Source organism: Eulemur rufifrons, chromosome 27 (assembly GCF_041146395.1).
Source record: "Eulemur rufifrons isolate Redbay chromosome 27, OSU_ERuf_1, whole genome shotgun sequence".
Classification (NCBI taxonomy): Eukaryota; Metazoa; Chordata; class Mammalia; order Primates; family Lemuridae; genus Eulemur; species Eulemur rufifrons.
Window position 1 is genome coordinate 20,949,029 of NC_091009.1, and position 19,814 is coordinate 20,968,842.

Here is a 19,814-nt window from a genome sequence, read left to right on the forward strand (position 1 = left end):
CAAGAGTGCATCATTCACCTTGCACAGGTGAACAGTCAACTCCCAGTGATCTGTTTACATCTTCAGGATTTTTTTCTCTTCACATATATGAATTAACTAACGATATAAATTACAAGTTACAGGTTTATAACCGCTTTCTATGAAACATTGAATGTGTGATTTTTTTAATAATAAAAGATATATATATATTTAGGAATAAAAACTAAAATAATTTCAGCATAGTAGTAGGAATCTGGTTTATGCAAAACTATTTTTTAAATTATAAATTCTATTTAATTTATTTAACTGGTAGATGAAAATAATGTGTGATGAGAATTTGGGGTTATATAACTCTTTTGAAAAGTTTCAAAAACATTTTCAATTACAAATATTATAAAACCATCCAATTGTCAAGAAGGAAAATAGAAAATAGCTTTATGAAAAGGTAAAGAAAATATTATATCCTATAGAATAATTTTTACAAATGGCAGCCTCCTTACTGCCAGACTTCCTTTAGATTCTTTGCACTGATCCTGTTCTTAGTAGACAATACCATGTCTTAGTACCTGTGTCCTGCTTTTTTCCTAAGCACTTATTGTAGAGTCCTCTGTGAATTGTTTAATTCTTCATTATCCTTCCTTTTGAATGAATTGGGAAGTGATCTTCAGTGCTTGATAGCCTGACAGATTGTTTTGTGTCTGAGTTTCTGAGGCAAAGCACCAGCGTGTGCTAATTGCCAAGTCCTTTGTGCACTGTTAACTCTCACCTGCTCTGAAAAACTGGGTTGCAGCTTAGTTTTCTTCTTCCAATGCCTCTTTTTCCTAATCCTCTATTTTGTATTGTGCCACAGAATAAAGATATTTATTTGAGAAAGAGAGATGGGGATTACAGGGGGGTGGAAAAAGAGGATACATGAAAATGATCTTTCAGCATTAGCAAAGGGAAATGTCATTTTAGTACAAAAAAAAAAGCAGTTCGATCAATTCATATTGGTGAAACTGAATCATTTTATAGATCTTTAAAAATTCTTCCTGAATGTGGATAGGCACATAGGCTTCAGGTGATTTTTTTTCCAGTATGTATACCTCCAACCATCCAATCAAAAATGAATCTTTTAAATGGAAGGGTAGAAGGAAAGAACAGGGAAGAGAAGGAAAGGGAAGAATAAAAGAACAATTCATAAAATTTAGCATTAATCAGATGCTTTTCTTGCTTGTAAGATCTGATCATCCTGAAAAAAAAAAAAAACTGGTTAGTTTTTAAAAAGACAAATGATGAAAATTTGGGAAGAATATATATATGTATTATCTCTGGGTGGTTGTATTAAGAATGTTTTATTTTCCCATTTTTCCTTTTTATGTACTCAATTTTTAAATTGTCTACAATAAATACATACTATTTTTGCAAAACATCTTTTAAAAAGCTGGTGAGAGCAGACGATTCCAGAACAATTTGGAGTAAGAATAGTGCTTCTGGCTTAAAAGAAGAGATCTGAGTGGTAAAGTCAGAAGCCTCCAGAAAGGTGGAAGGGCATCCTCATATAAATTGGACGTATTACCCAGCAAAACTCTTCTGGTGCTTCTGTAATATTAAATTTTCCTTGTGTCTCATATTTTGCCTGTATTTCTCTAATAGTTGCTAGGGGTAATCAAAACAAACAAAAACCCCCGAGGATACAGCAAAACAAACAAGGAAACTATATAGGAGCAATCAGAAAAATAAAGGAGACTGTTTGTATACCTGAGGCATAAAGACAGTGTCAGAGAAGGACTGAGGAGTGGAAGATTCTGGGTTTTTGAGGTTACCTTACTGGGATCAGGGACACGAAGTTTTCAATGCAGTGGTAACATCTGGAACATCTTTAAAGACCAAATAAGATATTTCTAAGTAGAAAAGATAGAGAAGTATAAACGTGAAGGGTCCTCATCCCCCATTCTCTGAGCCTAAACTTTTCCTTCTTTTATAATTGGAGTCAGTATCTCATTTCAATATCAGTATGGAGTGTTTGTCCCATCCCAAACAAAAGAAAATAAAGGGAAACTGAAACTGCACAAGTGAATAAAGTATTTGCTGGGTTTAAACTAGATGGATGCATGTTTTAACTATAGTACCTTAAAATCCTAGCACCCAGAATAGGCTTACCTTCTCCAGGAGTTACCAGTTAGCAGAAAAAGTGCTTTAGAGCGTCATTATAAAGTGCTATAAATCTCTAAAAAAAGAAAATCTTATAAAATCAAGGAAATGCAGTCCATCTTTCAAGGTTACCTAGTGAAATTCAGAGACCTTTGCACACAGTCTGATTCTCAGAACGCCGTTCCTCCCAGAATAAACTGTGTTTTACAAAAATTACAAGGGTGGCGGGAAGATACAGAAGCATTTGTTTTCTTGGGAAGGCAAAGAAAATAATGATACGTGGGAAGCCCTTCGACTTCCAAGGCGTCCGTAGGAAGGCTGATGCTGTTAGGAAAGGGACAGCTTTGTTTTATAGTCCCCGATGTCTGTTTTGTAGTGTGGAGGGGAATGTGCAGTTTCAGAGCTGTGCTTGCAAGCCATGCAGTATATCTGACACGCTGCCCTCTGGGAAAACCCGCCAGTGGGGGAATTGTTCCGGTGATGCAGTACAGCTTGTAACTTGGAATCCCGTCGGAGAACTTTGTGGTTGCTTGTCAGTCAGTGGGAAGATAAAAGAGGCAGCTTCTTTTCAAGCAATTTGAATTCATTTCCCCATAATGAGTTAGAGGGTCAGGCAGCAGGAGTGAGTTCACCTGAGATCTTGTAAAGTGTGTGTCCTGGTGGAAGAAAAGAGCAGTGGCGAAAAGGAAGCCTAATGTCGTCTACCTTGCAGCAGGAGAAGCAGCATAAAGTGGCTTGTGGCTGGTCCAGTTCTTTTTAGAACCACTTACCCTGATGGCAGAGCACATATTTTTAGAAGGAAAGGTCAAAGAAAGCACAGCTTTATCCCATTTTTAAAAAAATAAAATTCAATGCATGCAAATTGAAACTCAGTAAAAGTCTAGAGAAGCAGGTGACAATATTTCATACACAAACACTCATCAAGCACCAACATGTTAAAGACATTGTACTATGGTTGCTTTTTTTTACAATTATCGACCATACAGTTGATTTTATAAAAATAAAATTAAATGAGTGTCATGATAGGGAGTTCTTTTGGCTATAGACAATAGCCTTGTTGGACCTCTCTCCTTGGCCATTTCAAGGTCAGATGTTTTCAAACCAGCACAAGAAATATTAGGGATGACGACTGTGGAGAAAGGTTCTTACGTTCAAAGCAAGTATTAATAGCAAAAGCAGTGAGAATATAGAGGAAATAGAGAAAATTGATCTGTTCCTATTTGTTTGGGAAGCAAATATCTCTTATGCAAAAACGAAGTTACAGTTTTCATACCTTTGTATGAGGTTCCAACACCTTTCTGTAGGTATAAATATACACAAATATAAACACAAGGGAAATACAAAACCATTTTATCTGGATTAAAGCCATTACTGTATTGTTAGTAAAAATATGAATGGGCAGTAAGATATGTGTCATTTCCGATATTTAGCCATAGAATGTATAGCCACTGAATCTATTGACACTTCTGATTATATATCATGTCATGGCCAATAAAGCTATAGAAATGTGTAATTAGGACATATTCTTCCACAAGAATGGAGTTAAGCATTAATTTATCAAACTTGTTTAAGAACTCATCTGTTCTCAACACTCACACAGCAGCTTATTGAATTTGTGTCTGATATCTAATTGGCTATTTTCTTGACATAATGAACAAGTGCATACTCTGCGCTGTTGTGTGTGTCTGTCGAGGCAGCGACATAATGATGAAATGCAAATTGTGACTACGGGCTGCACACTGAGGACATGCAGTCGTAGAAGCACCAGAGGATACATGGTTTCCGTGTTGTCATGGGTTAAGTTCATGTTTCAAACTCTGCAGAGTATCTTTGTGGAGGAATCTCCCCATTCTAACTCATGAAAGGAGCTGTCAGAAGCATAATACAATCCGCAGAGCACCCAAATAATGTATCTTTGGCTTTGGAAAGCTTTGCATAACTAAAAAAAATAAAACAAAATTCCCTGCTTTAAAGAAGAAGTATTTAAAGCATTTATTATAAAAAATGTTTAAACTATTTTAAAACTCATACCTGGGCTGATTTGGGGATTTCTCATACATATATGGTGAGGTTCACATGGAGAAGCCAGATACGAAGCAGATATGTAATAGTTTGAACCTATAGTTGTATACCTCTCTGATATACCTGTCTAGTGTTGATTTTTGCAGTTTGTTATGGCAAAGATTCAGTGCTTGTTGAATGAATAATAATAAATGAGTCAGTTTATAGATATTTGTAGACTGAACATATATAACCATTGTACTTAAGAGGTTTTCAATAGGTAAGCATCAGCAATGAATTGGTATCAGAGGGAAATGGAGGAGTGGATTACATGGGAAAATAAAAAAATACGTATAGCCAACTAGGGCCGGGGTCCTTCTCCAGCATCTAAGATGCATCCTACAGCATGAGATATCCTTCTCTGATTCCTAAACTTCATCATATAGAGTTACTAGGATAACAAACCTTGTGTTTGACACCTTAGAAGGAAATAATAGATGACTCCTAAATCATCATTCTATATACTAAGAACAGCCCAAATATAACTAATATTTCCCAACTTTTATTTGAAGTCCTTATGATCAATGAGTTGTTTACTCAAGTATTAGTGATACAGAATCTAAGAATCCTAGTAGATTATTTAGGAAAAAACAAATTTTACGTGGTTTTCAGAGAATTTGCATTCTTTATTTATAAATAGGGTTGAAAATAAATTGTATGATTTTTTTCTAGTCCTATACCTTTGGGGAGGTGTCAAAGGAAGTTTGGCACCTAAGGAGCAGAAATATGAAGTCATGGAATTAACTTCAGATAGTTGTTCATTAATCCATTCATTTGTTCATGCAACAAACATGTATCTAGCATGTTTTATGGAGCAAGACAGAAATAATGATTGGTTCTAGGGGTACAGTGGACAACTTTTCTCCACCCAGAATTGAAACATATGTTGCTTTATTTTGTTAAATTTATTCAGGGATCTAAATTCACAAATATCATGGTGCCTGTTTATGGACTATTTATTCCTTCCATTTATACCCATTTCTCTGAATCATCACTATGCTGACAATCTTTGTGCTTTCAACATCTTAAATATTACCTAAATATATCACAGGGCATGGTCTCTGTATTGAAGGACCTCATGGTTTACAAAGGAAGATAGAAATTCACCAAATAATTACCTAAAAATATAAAATTGCAAACTTTCATAATTATGAAAGTAAAATTATATATCACTAAGATATTGCACAATAAGGAAGTTCATATAAATTGGAGGGTCAGGAAGGACACTTTGAGCTGACGGCATTTAGGGTAACCATAACAGATGACTAGGTACCAACTCAGAGAATAGAGAAGAGGATTCTAGAGGTAATGGCATTTGTGAAGGATGTGAGGAGGACGTGGTGTGGGGGTGAGGAAATGAAAGAAGGCCAGTGTAGCTGGGACAGAGTGAATGAAGAAAAGAATGGCATAGATGAGACCGGAAAGCTAGACAGGAGCTAATTCAAGCAGAATCCTGTTGGCTGTTTTAAGGACTTTGTCTTAGAGTTGCAATAACTACAAAGAATTGGCAATATTTTTCAATTGTTAACTGGATGGATTTTACTTAAGTTTCATAGCTATGGGCTTAGATTGTAATACTTTTTTCCTTCAGAAATAGTTTTGTCAAAATGATACCAATTATAAACGTGTTATTGGCTCCCAGTCACTTTTCCTATGGAAATACACGTGTGTATTAATGAATGTATGCATATATAATGTATTTGAGATCTTACTACAAACACAAATTTTGTCCTACTTTACACACTTAACATTATATCATGAATATTTCTCATGTCACACAAAAAACACTATAAAAAGCATTCTCAGTAGGTCCATAATATGCCATTGTATGGATGTGCCAAAATGTATTTACATTCTCTTATTGTTAGATATTTTAGGTATATGATTATTTACTATTAGAAAGAATATTGTTAATACACACTACTGCATATTTTCCTAATATGCATAGCTAAAAAGGAATTACTAAATCAAATGTTGGGAATATTTTTTAAGACACAATATACGTTGACAAAAAAATGCTTTCCAAAATGATCACATCAATTCACATACCTCCTAACAATATACATATATGTTCAGCTGGCTGTAATTGTGCTAATTTGATAGGTAAAAATGGTAGGTTGCTTTAATTTGCATTTCTTTTATCTCTATTCAGATCAGACACTTTTCATGTGTTTTTTTTTTCCCCTATTTGTTTGTTTGTCTTTCATTTTTGTCTGCTCACACACTTTGCCCAGAATGGTTTAGAGGTTTTAAAATTTGTTTTGATATTTATGGCAGCTTAAATATTATGGATAGTAATTATTAGTCATTACAATTTCAAATATTTTATCCAATTTATCTTTTAAGTTTGTTTATGAGATTTATGACGTAGTGTATTTGGTTTTTGATAATAAAATCTTTGCTTGTTTATTTTTGTAAAAAATATGTTCTCCATCCAGAGTTGAAACATATGTTGCTTTATTTTGCTAAATTTAGCAGAGATTTAAATTTATATGCAGATGGTGCCTGTTTCTGGGCTATTTATTCCTCCTCTTTATAGTTATTTCTCTAAAAAATACCTTTGTATCTTATGGGTAAAGTTGCTACTTTCTCTCTTCAGCTTATTATTCATTTTTGTTAAAATGATACGCATATTCTTCCAACTGAACATTAGAATGAGTTGGAAAAAAATGCCACTTTTATTTTTAATGGACTCTTCTTATAAATTATTTCTTGAGAAATTTACATCTTCAAATATTTCTCACCTAGAAAGGTGTTATGATTCCATTTATTTAAGCATTTTATATCTTGCAGTAAAGTTTTGTTATTTTCTTCATAGAGACCTCATATTTCTTATTAGGGGTATGTCTAGGTATTTTACTTTTGTGATTGTGATTATGCTCATTTGTTTTATTGTAATATTAAAAGAATTATTAGTATCACATCTGTGTTTTAAGACATGCCATATTTATCAACACTTTCTTTAAATATTTATAAATCTCTGGGTTAGCAATTTCTCTAGCTCCATGAAGACAGAAAATACAGAGGTCCTTACACCTAAAAATATGAGTCCATCCCACTCAGCGTGTGAACTTAGCTGTGTATAACACATTAACACACAGAATGGGCACTTCTACTTTGAACAAAAAAACCTCTAATTCAAGTTCCATGTCACAAATATAACCCATACAATATGATTAATTAATATACAACCAAACTACTGGACTAATTATTTGTTTACAGTAATTTGAGATTATTAAATAAACTTATGAAGTAAATATAAGAGATTTAAAATATTCATATCCATTGAGAAATCCAGCAATTCTCCTTTTTGGTAGTTTTAGAAATAGAGAGGTACACACAAAAATATTTGTAAATTATGATCTCTAAAGAGTTTATTTGTATAATAAAAATCAAGGAGGCTGGAGTCCCTAAATGTCCAACTATATAGATTAAAGACATTGTGGTGAATCCATTAAAAAGAGTACGCAGATGTATAAGAAAATGAACTTATATTATTACAGCTACAAAATAGTGAGCATTATAAAACTCTATAGTTGTAAAATATGACAGTAATTTTATATATAGATATAGATGGAAATATAAATATGTATCTTTGAACCAATATGAACGATACACACCAAAATAGACCAAAATATTAACAATATAATGATTATCTTGAGATTTCAGATAATTTTAGCTTTTCATAGTTTCTGATATAGTCTTAAATTTACAATAAACAAATTATTTCTTTTATTATCAGGCAAAGAAGGAATGTATGAAGCCAAAAGAAAAAAAGGGGGAGGGAGTCTGTAGCATGTTTTATCTTATAGCAAAACAATTGGAATATTTGAGGAAACAACAGAACTTCAAACCTCAAAATTTCATAAGAACTTGGGAACAAAAACTTGAATTCATTATACAAGGGATATAAAAAATCTTGGGCCTCAGTTTCTTTGAGAAGCCCAACTGATTTCAATTATTGTTCAATATTGCCTTGCTCTTACTTAAATCCATTCAACTTAAAGTGGTTCACTTTCACTTTTCCCTAATAATTTACACCTTTATGATAATAGAGTTTCTTATTATCTTTTTGATTTGTATCCTGTTTCCTATTTAATGATTTACTCTGTATGGCATACATGCCAAAGTTATCATACTAGAAAAATTACTATGCTATAATAATTATGGCACCATCAAACTGAATTAAATTATGTTTCATTGTAAATAGTAAAATGTATTAATTTTTTTAAAAGCCTTTTTATGCCAGTGAGGATAAATAAAGTTACCATTATATACTTTCATTAAACACTTTGACAGTACAAGCCAAATTGACAGAACTGATAACAAATCAACTCACTTCTTCTTATAACACCCCCTTTCAAGAAGTTCTGAAATCAGCTTTCTTAGGACTATAAATTAAATGCAATATATTGAACACAATCTGTGCATTCTATGAATAAAAGTTTCACCTTCACCTCATGTGAGAATATGTAGGCAGATCTTGGAACAATGAGATTTTCTAATTTTCTGTTTAGCACATCAGAATAGCACTGCTCAATAGAAATATTATGTGAACTACAGGTGTGATTTTGAATTGTCTGGTATGCACATTAAAAAACAAATGAAACAGTTGAAATTAATTTTGTGGTATATAGTATTCAATTTGACATATCCTAAATACCAACATGTATTAAAATCTTAAAGTTAATAATGAGTTATTACATTCTTTTTTCACACTAAGTCTATGTGTATATTCTACACTGATAGGACTCTTCAATTCAGATGATATTTTTTAATTGGATATATTTAATCTGCATTTAGATTTCATAAAGTTTTTAGTTGAAATATATTCATGTACCAAGTTGTTTCAAACGTATTTCAAAGTTTTCCAGTAACTGAATCAATTATCAGTCTTTAAATGAAATAAAATTACATTAGTAATTCAGTTCCTCAGCCATATTTAGCAGATTTCAAGGTCTCAATAGCCATATGTGGATAGGGGCTATTGTATTGAACAGTGCAGGTTTAGAACATATGTATAAGATGTTAACACAGTGGAAAAGTTCAACGTTAAATCCATGCCAAACAATTGGGATTGTTTTGTCTACTGCATTTCAAGGAACATGATTTGACTGATTTTTTTTTTTCTTTTTCACTCATTGAGTCAACCATTTGGCTGGTTGCCTCAGTTGAGAAAAATCAAACGGTTGCTTTGGTTTTATGCTCTTTTTCTAGGTCCTTTGATTTTCTTTAAGGCAAACATTCGTGCTAAATTTTGCTGAAAGCTGTCTCTCCTGAATATCCCCGTTATCCCTGGAATAGCCCTCAATTGAACTGTCATAAACTAACTTTTGAGTAAAATAAAGAACACCTGTAGTGACAGAAAAAATTAAACGTAGTTAATGTTTTACCACCATATTTTGTTCTTCCTTCTCAACTGTCTTATAAATCATGTAAATAAGGACAATATATATTTATTGAGTGATTCCGTAATACTTTGGATCTACAGGTCCATCATTTGTGATGACACATAGAAGTTGGCCCGGGAAAGCTAAAGTATGTCATATGTCAAATAATGCCTTCCATCAAGTTTAGAGTGGCATTTCTTCCCCGGCATTACAACTTGGTGTAATGGTACTTGGCAGTATTGGCATTTCTGATATGACTTCTTTTGGCTAGCTCAGCATTCTTAAAAAATAAATAGTTTTTTCACTCTGTGATTGAAAGGGTTAAATAGTACCAATACATTGCACTCACAAAAGGATTTATTTTGTTCTCATAAATCAGTTTTATTCCACATTTTTATTATTCCCTTGGGTGAGCTACTCCAATTGAAATCAATACAAGTGCAAGTGACACAATCAATCTAGATATTTGATTATGGATTGGCGATCCTCAGGTCTGAGTTTTAGCCGATTTCTTTCTGATCATCTCCCCAAAGAACTGAACATTCCTATTGGCATCCATGAGTTAACATAGATGCAAACATATATAAGAAGTAAGTAATAATCTTTATTTCTATAATGACAATGGAAGCTCAAAAAGTAAGCAAGGATTAAAAAATAAGGACTTTTAAAATATGTAACTATAATTTTGTTTAAAAACTGTTTAAATTTGTCCATGTTTTTCTTAAGGTGAAGTCAAGTTTTAAAATACCTTTTTATTTCTTCAAAAAATCTGTTACTACAATTGGTGCCTATAAGCTGCATTCTTAGGGTGCTATTAAGTGATCATTTCTCATGATGAAGATATTATCTATTTTTATACATTTATTTTAAAGCTGAACCACATCAACTGGTCTAGGCTAACAATAAGAAAGCATTAAGATGAATAAAATTTCTTTGAAGGTATCCTAGCTGGTTCTTTTCATTTCTGTAATTATCCAGGCTGGAAAGCCACCATCTGGGATTTAAAAGAGAGGAAAAAAAAAAAAAAAAACAGTTCAACTTTAAATTAGAGAGCAAAATTGATTAAGTTGTTGCTCAAGAGGACAACATTTAAATATCAAACTCTTTGCTTTACAAACAAATTTATATCTTACGATCCTTTACTTACTGAATGCTTATTTTGGGCACCACATTGTAGATCTCTCGCCTCTGACTCTAACCACCTGTTCTTGGTTCTTAAGCCAATGTTTTGCACAGGCTACAATTAAACCATTTAGTAATTCATTTTCTTACATTTAGCATAAGGCAATATTTTGTGTACTTATTTGATTATTTCCTTAAAATAAATTCCAAGGTAATATTAACACTGCATTTGCTACTTTTAGCAACTATTTTAGCCTTATTTATCCATTTACTAACTTTCACCAGGATCTGTGGGAAGGGGATATTTCATGTTTTGGGCAAATTACCTAGCTCTGATTTTTCTCTAGAAGGTATATACTTTTAAAGCTTTAAAAAGTCTTTCAGAAGCAGTTGAAAGAGTAAACCCATCCTTCTTGCATCCAAGGAGTCATTAATTACTCTTCAGTTACTCTTATTAAGCCTTTTGAACAGCAGGTATCATTATCGTACAAGCAATGCACTTAGATTTCCATTGGGAAACTTCCTAGGCATGTGGAATTAGGGGAGTATCTATAACATATTTCCTTCCTGCTTCTATCCTTTTCAGTAATTTGCATTTATAAATGCTGAATAATGAAAGACATTCAAAGCATGGATGAAGGTATAGTGCAGTGATATAACAAAATGATCTCTCCACGTGCCTAGGAAGAGTTTATTCAAAGAATAAATCTAGAAATTGGAAATAGCTCCCTTTACTTAGGAAGGCAGAACATTTTGAAGAGGTAGTTTCTTTAATTGTTCAATTCATAGGCTGGCAAACTTTTTCTGAAAAGGGCTAGAAAGTAAATATTTTAGGCTTTGCAGGCAATATAATCTCTGCCATGACTACTCAATTCTGCAGCTGTAGCATGACAATATTTAGAAATATAAATGTCGTTATTCTAACAAAACTTTACTTACAAAACAAGGCCGCTGGCTAAATCATGCCTATAGGCTGTAGTTTGTGGACCCTTGCTTTTATTATAATTTGTTTATAAATTAAAATATAATTGTATATACTTTCCTTGGGTATTTCCATCCTCTTATGATTCTTTTGATTTTACAAAAATTATGAATGCTAACTTTAAAATTCATGTAGTATGGGAGAACAACAATAAAATTCCACTACCTATAATATTAATAAATGGTGGACATAATTCTAGACCTTTCTCAATTTGTGGGTGGTTTCTTGGTAGAAAACAACAGAAACAAATTTGGTTCTTTAAGGCAAAGATGAATTACAGTAAAGGAATTTGGCACTTCAAAAGTTATCAGGAAAGCTGGTTTACAAGGACTGGTTTACAATGCTATCGTATGGATGCACCAAAATGTATTTACCTTGCCTTATTGTTGGGTATTGAAGTGTATTATTTTTACTATTAGAAAGAATACTATTAACACATACTTCCATGTATTTACTTAATATTTATAGCTAAAGAAGAATTGCTAAATTAAAGGTTGGGAATATTATTAAAGACACAATATACATTGACAAAATGCTTTCCAAAAAGATCAAGTCAATTCACATGCCTCCTAACAGTATACAGATATGTTCATCTGTCTGTGATTGTGCTGATTTGTGACAATTCGTGCAGAAATCACAAATAGCATGATCCAAATTAGCTTGCACCTCAGGTAAGGTACATTAGAACACCCCTACTGGCAGCAGCGCCATCTTTCAGCTGCCCCAGAACCTTACAGCTCTGCTTCTGGAGGTGTAACAATGTTAGAGACATTTAGAATAATCCCTAATTGACCCTGAGCCATTATCTCACTCCATCAAGCTTTGTAGTCCCCAGGTGGAAGCAACTAATTGGCAACTCTATGGTCAAGTGCCCACGTGACCTTCAGCTATCTTTTCATTTACAAAAGAAAAAAAATCCTAAGTATATTTCTGATCATTTCCTTTCTACATATCTATCATCTTCTCTCTTATCATTATATTAATAATTTCTTAATTTTTTTCATTTATTATGATTATCTCAAGGCATTCCATCATGCCACTGATTTTGTTTTTAGCTCTTGCTTTTTCTAACTTTTTAATTAAATACATAAATTTTTAAATTTCCAATTTGTTTCTCTGGCTCTGCAGTATCTTTTTTCACCTTATAGGGAATATATATCATTTTTCCTTAGACTGCATAGAGATGGGATCTTGCTGTGTTGCCCAGGCTGAAGTACAGTGGCTATTCACATCTGTGATCATGGCACATCATAGCCTTGAACTCCTGGGCTCAAGCGATGTTCTTGCCTCAGCCTCCTAAATAGGTGGGACTACAGGTACACACCATCATGCCCAGATAAATTTTTTAGAGACGAGGGTCTTGCTGTGTTGCACAGGCTGGTCTTGAACTCCTCATGCATTCTTCCCACTTCATTCTTGGTTATTTTGTCTTTTTCTGTTAGAATCCTTTCTTTCCTTTTGGCTGCATGTATGCATATTTAGTACATTGTTTCTTCCTTTAAATTCATCTTGCTTATATGCCTTGTATGGGCAGCTCTGTCTAGACTTTGCATTTGTTCTGAACTGGTCTACTTCTTTTCCTTTCTGGTGTTAGTCTTCTCTCAACCTAAACTTTGAAGACTGGACTGAGTGTTGCTGTTAATGTACTCACCTGCCAGCTAGTGGGGATGGGAGTGATATAGAGAGTAGGGAGGGATGCACTAAGCAGACTTCTAGGGAATTTAGTTTTCCTGTCTCTTCTGAGATCCTGTAACATGTCCATTGTAGCAGCACTGGCTCAATTCATTGGCATACATATCCCACTCCTGGCTTCTTCCCGCAACTCAGCACAATGGTTAGCAGGATGGCCAGCCCTGACTTCTTTTCCTATCTCTTCAGGCTATTCTTAGTTCATTTCTCTTCGGTTTGGAGATTTTCCTTGGCTTATATTTCCTTCCCCTGGAAGCAGAGTTAGGAACTGTGCTATACTGAGCAAGAATTTATCTTGTGTTTCTTCTTCTGTAAGATTTCAAAATTAATGTCATTAATTTGTTCCTTTTTCATTATACATTTGTACCTGGAGAATTTTCAGCTAAAATTGTTAATGTTATTCTCCTGGCTTGTTTCCATTTTTGTTAGGTATTTTGGAAGAGTAATTCTGTGATACTACTTAATTTCAAAACTTTTGAAAGTCCAAAATACATTCCGTGTGATTCATGTCCACAGTTGAGAGAGTGTAACACACAGACTGTAAGATGGTATCCAATTATTCCCACCTCCTGGGGTTCATGCCCTTATGTGATCCCCTCACCTTGACTATAGTCAAAAGCTGTGCCTTGCTTCTAATCCGCAGACTATGACAAAGGGGAGGGGATGTCACTTCCATCGTGATAATGTGACTTAAGACTGTAACTCATCTTGCCAGGATACTCTCTCCCTTTGATACAGTAAGTGGCCATGTTGGGGAGGCCCACCTGGGAAGGAATGAAGGTGACCTCCAGCCAACATGCAGATATTAATTAAGGGCAGCCACCAGCTAGTAGCCAGGAAGAAACTGAGACTCTCAGTCCCTGGGGCCTGCCAACAGCCACTTGAACTTGAAGGACATCCTTCCTTATCGGAGCCTTGATATGGGACTTCAGTCCTGGCCAGCACCTTGATTACAGTCTTTTGAGACCCTGGGAAGAGGACCCAGTAAGCTGTGTCAGACTCCTGGCCCACAGAAACTATGAGATCATAAATGTATGCTGTTTGGGGATGCTAAATTTGTGATAACAGCATGATACATTACTAGATAAGAAATACAGGAACACCTTACTGTGTAACTGCCACAAATAAGGCAGGTAGAAGTTACCAGCAAACATGACATAATTCTCACTCAAACACTGTGCTCCCAAAATGGGAACTGTCTCAAGCGTCTATAGCTTAGTAATAAAAAGGACATTTTAAACATTTCCTTAAATGAAGAATGGGTAATAGGCTCTGCTCTGGGGTCAATCACGGTTGCCAAGTTACCCATTTGGTCACAGTAGTACCGAAGGCGCAGAACATTTGGTGTATTTAGTAAGGCTGTTCTAGAACTCTGGAAGGAACGATTTTTTGGTAATAAGATAGTCATGTTCGTGGCCAGTGTTTTGCGTGGAGGTTGGAAACCACTTTCTGTGTGAGTGCATTTGCCCAAATAGTTCTTAGCTGAGTGAGATAATGGCAATAGTTTGTTTACTGGGAAAAGTAACAGTTTTCCCAAATTTGGAAAAAATAAGTCAAAGTAGGAAAAAAACTGACATTTCGGAGTATGTGATTAATGAAAACAGACCATCCTTCTCTAATTTACCATAGTCAGAGTAAATCTTTGAATTCACTATATATGTAGTAAACTTTGCCCTGATCACCATTGTATGTCTTGATTTTGGTATTGGCAGAAATCCGTGATAGTGATATAGAGCTGAACAACACTAAAATTGAGGCCTCAATATGCGAAAAAAATATAACATGTTCTTTTTACAGCAAGAAGTGGAAAAATTAGTTAACACTTTTTCTACCATAAGGTGTAATTGGATTCAGAAAAAGGCTAACTTAAAGCAGGACCAGGGCTGACATATAAAATCCTCACAAGGTAACAAGAATCAGTTTGGTTTGTTCGCTGTCATTTCTCATTACGGTCTTTGTCATGAGAATGGATTCATGTTGTGCCATTTTCTGTTCTTGTTACAATCTTTGTCACATGAATAAGATATCAGGATGTTAATGCCTGGCATACGGTACTCCGTGTGTGATGATATTGTACAGGACTACGCTGACCTTTGCAATATTATGTATTCTGATTGGTTGTTCATTTCACCTCTTTCCCACAAGTTAATAAGACTGTAAAAAGAGAGAACTGAAATGGCCAGCCAGTCAAATTATAGAATATTGAAAAGGTCAGAGCAGTACAGCACAGAGGAAAAAAAAATTATGGAATATATGGTGCATTAAAATTCTTGTGCCAATGATTATAACAAGAATGGAAAAGGATACCCATTTATGTTATTTCAATCTAGAGAACCCCACAGGATGGTATCCCCAAGACAGCAGTCACTTATGCATCCCCAAATCACATGTGAAAATATAGATTTATGCTGTTTTTTTCTATTTACATAGAAAAATCCTACTATTCAACAGATAACATTAAAAATAAGATTTTTATCTTAGAAATCAGTATTAAGGTTAACATTTTTATAGGAATTTATATTTGATGCTGAAGAAAAGGTTCTTTACAAGTAAAATCTGTTTTTCATATGAGCTTTATTTGGGCTATTTCATCATTTACGATTCTTTTTCCTTCAAAATACAATAGGACATTAGGGCCAGATGAATTAACCTCTTTCAAGACCCTTTAGAATGTGAAATATCCTGAAACAGCCGTTAAGAGTTTATTTACAAGTTGTAAGTCATCTAGACTAAACTTGATTTTTCCTTGTGATGTGTGATGTCGGCCGATTCCCAAAGAATCTTTTCTTCTCTTGCCTTCTCAGTGGAAAGATAGAATGAGAGACAGGAATGATACTTAAAATCAGGAATTCTAAAGTTATTGTTCTCAAGTGTGCAATAATGATTACTCATATCTAAAACTGTTTTTATGCATATTTTAAAATTTCTTAAAGAACAACTGTATAGATTAGATTTTGCAGTCTGTAAAGGGATCTGTCTTAAACATTAGCTTTACGCTTTCCGTAGATGTACTATTTCACTAATAGAGTAAACCTTTTATAGTCCAAAGCTGGAGTCTAAAGGCATCATTAGTAAGGATGCCAAATGTGACCTAGTTACTTTGAGAGTCAGAAGAAATGAATTTTGGTGATTAGAAGACCAGCCTGAGTATGTATTAAATAACTTTGAAATCAGTAGTTCTCAAATTTCAGCATGCTGAAGAAGAATCACTCAGTGATCCGTGGACCCTACCCTTTGATATTCTCATTCAGGAAGTCTGGGGTGAAACTCAAGTACATGAATGTTTATGAAGTACCCCCAGGTGATGTTGACGTAGGTGAACCCTGGAACACTGGTATAGAGAGCCCCATTCTGCAAAGAGCTCAAGGCAAGCCCCAGTTAAAGTCCAATGGCTCAGACCAAGCCACAGAGAGTGAAGGAGGGGAACTTAACTTAAAATCAGGGTGCTTGGGTCAGGGGGAGGGTAAGGAATGTGAAGTTGTGGTTCTGGAACATAGAAGCTTCAAAGGACTTGCACCTTCCACTTATACTCACAAATAGGGTCAGATCATCTGAGGCCGACCAGGCAGGAATGGTCACCTGTGATAGCAAATGCTTATCACTTCAGCATTTTCAAGCTTGATTTTTAAGGCTGAACCAATGGGGCTGCATTTTCCAGCTCACTGAAAACACAGTTTATGCAGTGAAAGCAGTAAAGCACAACCTTCCCAAGAGGGGGAATCTGAGGATTTGCATTTTAAGAATCTTTCCCCCATATGTAGGAGCCCCAGTTGGCAAAGTTCACATGAAGAAAGGAAAAGACAGAGACAGTTGAAGTAGGGGAAGAGCCAAAATCTCTGCAGCCTGCTTTGGTTTTGAATCTGGAGATTTTTGAGCTTCATCGAGGGTTGGACTCCTGTCAGTTGCTCTAGGTCGGTGAAATGAACTGTATGTTAGTAAGGGTGAGAGAACATTAGATTCACTCAGCTGCAGGGTTCCTGGAGACGCACAAGTTCTTTTTTGAGCTGAGTAAAATGGTTATGTAATTGCATACTTCTCATAATTATTGAGTAATTATATACTTCTTATAATTACCGAGTAATCATTGTTCTATAACTAGAACTTAATGTTACAACTAATTGTATAATTACCATGAATTAATGTTGTTATCTGGGAAACTTAGGATAAAGTGGTACTTAATATATATTTTTCCCCTGCCAGGCCATTTTTGAAGCTAGCAATGTTGTTTGTTTTACAGCTCAAAATTTTCTTCAAAAACAAAATGCAAGGAAACAAACTTCACCAATATTATACTCATAGATGTTTGCTCATTGATCATACATTTGCACCTGGCTGGAAATATGTATTAATAGAATTGTATTCTTATGGCTTAATTTTAGAATTTTCATTGTCGTTTTGCAAATTTCAATCTCTTCTAAGATGAGCACAGTTATGCTGCCTCAGGGTCACGTTGAGCCTTTGGCTGGGTCTCTGTAAAATACGCTGACCTTTTTGAAATTTTACAACTGGGCGTGTGAAAACAGCAGTAGTTGTTTCAGCTGTCACTGAAAATGCTTCCAAGGAGCTAGATATCATGGGAACTTGAGGGGATCTTCTGATGCAGATAACATAATTATTCTTAGATAATGGTTAGAAAGGACTCATATTTAGTCTTAACCAGATTTCTTGAGGGCAGGAACTATGTCTTATGCATTTGGAGCATGTTCTTATCAGCACCTAGCAAAGTCTCCTCCTTGCATGCAGTTGAAGCTCAATCATCTTTAGTCAAATAAAGTTGACCAGTTGTAAAGAATGTATGAAAGCTAAAATGGCATAATTTGGAAACATATTTTAATTGCATAATGAAATTATCACAAGATGCTTTGCAGGTGTCAGAACTTCTTGCTAATAGGTATTAAATTCAGTGTGCAGTGAGATGGGTTTTAGAAAAATAAGAAAAACATATGTATACACATATATAGGAGTGCTTTACCTATGTCCATTTTAAGACCTGGAAATCATTTTTTAAGCTATGAATATGTCTTTATTTGGCTTTACTGAAAATGAATTGCAATTATTATTCTCAGGTTTATCCCACGAGTATCATTTATTCTCTTTCAAATAAACTACTCCTTGGGATAAACTAATTTCAAGTCCTAAGTAATAAATTACTGTATGCCACTAGGGATTTCTTCTGGTTGTGACACCTGTGTATTTTGTAGCAAGAAATTTTTCAGCTATTTCCTTCATCTCAAAATTATTATAAGTTTCTTTTAAAAAATGTGTATACTTTTAAAAATTTTTGTTTGCCCTACCCACATTTCATGAAAATGATCAAGTCATAACTAGATATCAGTCAGACCCTCTTTTGTATTTTTTGATCTTCAGTGATTTCAGTTTGAATTATAATCTGATGGGACAATGACATGGTGGTAGTAGATGAGATGAGTGTTGCTTTGTTAATTGAAAAACCTTGAATTTTGATTAATAATCCATTGTTATGTTGGGAGCGGTAGAGAATTTAACAGGTAGGTAATTGCTACTGAGAAAATGAAATACAGGGTGCATAATCCTTAATCACTTGCTAGTCCTAAGTGTCTGGAATGTATCGGTTGTATGAATTACAGCAAAAACAGTAGCATCATTCCTAGGTGCTGTTTATGAGCACCTATAATAGGTGCTGGGTATGGTAAAGAAATCATCTCACTTAACTTTTACAGTAGCACTGCAATGTAAGTACTGTATCATTCCCAGTTCACCTATGAAGAACTAGAGGTTCAGGAATATGAACAAACTTAGCAAAGAGCACATTACTAAAAAAATACAAGGACAAGTTCAAATGCAAGACTCTGACAACCAAATTTATGTTCTTTCCTTTGTACTATCCTTTGTAACTAAACTGTGTTAAACTATAATATTTTTGTAAATATTGCAGCCATTAAATTTTGTTTACTATACCATGCAAGATCGCTTTTAGTATGTGGCCATCTTTTACTTTTTTAAACATTTAATCAATAGAGATTTTATCAGTATCTGGAGATCTTGCAAATATGCTTGTTTCTTCCTTTGAAGTCCAATATCTTGTGTTTTTTTAATTCATTTGCCTATATTTACAGAATTTGTGTAGGGAAGATTAAATATACAGGTAATAAAAAGTGTTTTAGCGAATGAAGAAGTCCATCTGAAGTAAATATTGGTATTCTTAATGGTTCTTTTCTCTGTGTTTTAAGAATTATAACATTTCTAAAATCAATTAGAATTAAGCAGTATTTGGAAAAAAATTGCCTCTTGCAAACTTTTTAGGAAAGCATCTAGTGTAGCAAGTGAAAGAAGTGTTAGAATTTTGAGTTGTAGCCCTTTTCTTGTTTAACCCTAATTTCTGACTCTTCTGAACCTTGAACGTAACCCAGTGGTTTAGGAGACGGAGAGAAAACATTGCTATCAAGCAGTGGTATTTTCCTATCTCTTAGACATGCTGA

General features: G+C 34.3%; 1 protein-coding gene across 1 annotated transcript in view; it reads left to right on the top strand.

Annotated features, from left to right (window-relative positions):
• The window catches only part of USH2A (usherin), a 611,994-nt gene that overhangs the window by 332,592 nt on the left and 259,588 nt on the right, over window positions 1-19,814 (top strand). The gene's annotated exons all lie outside the window — the stretch shown is intronic.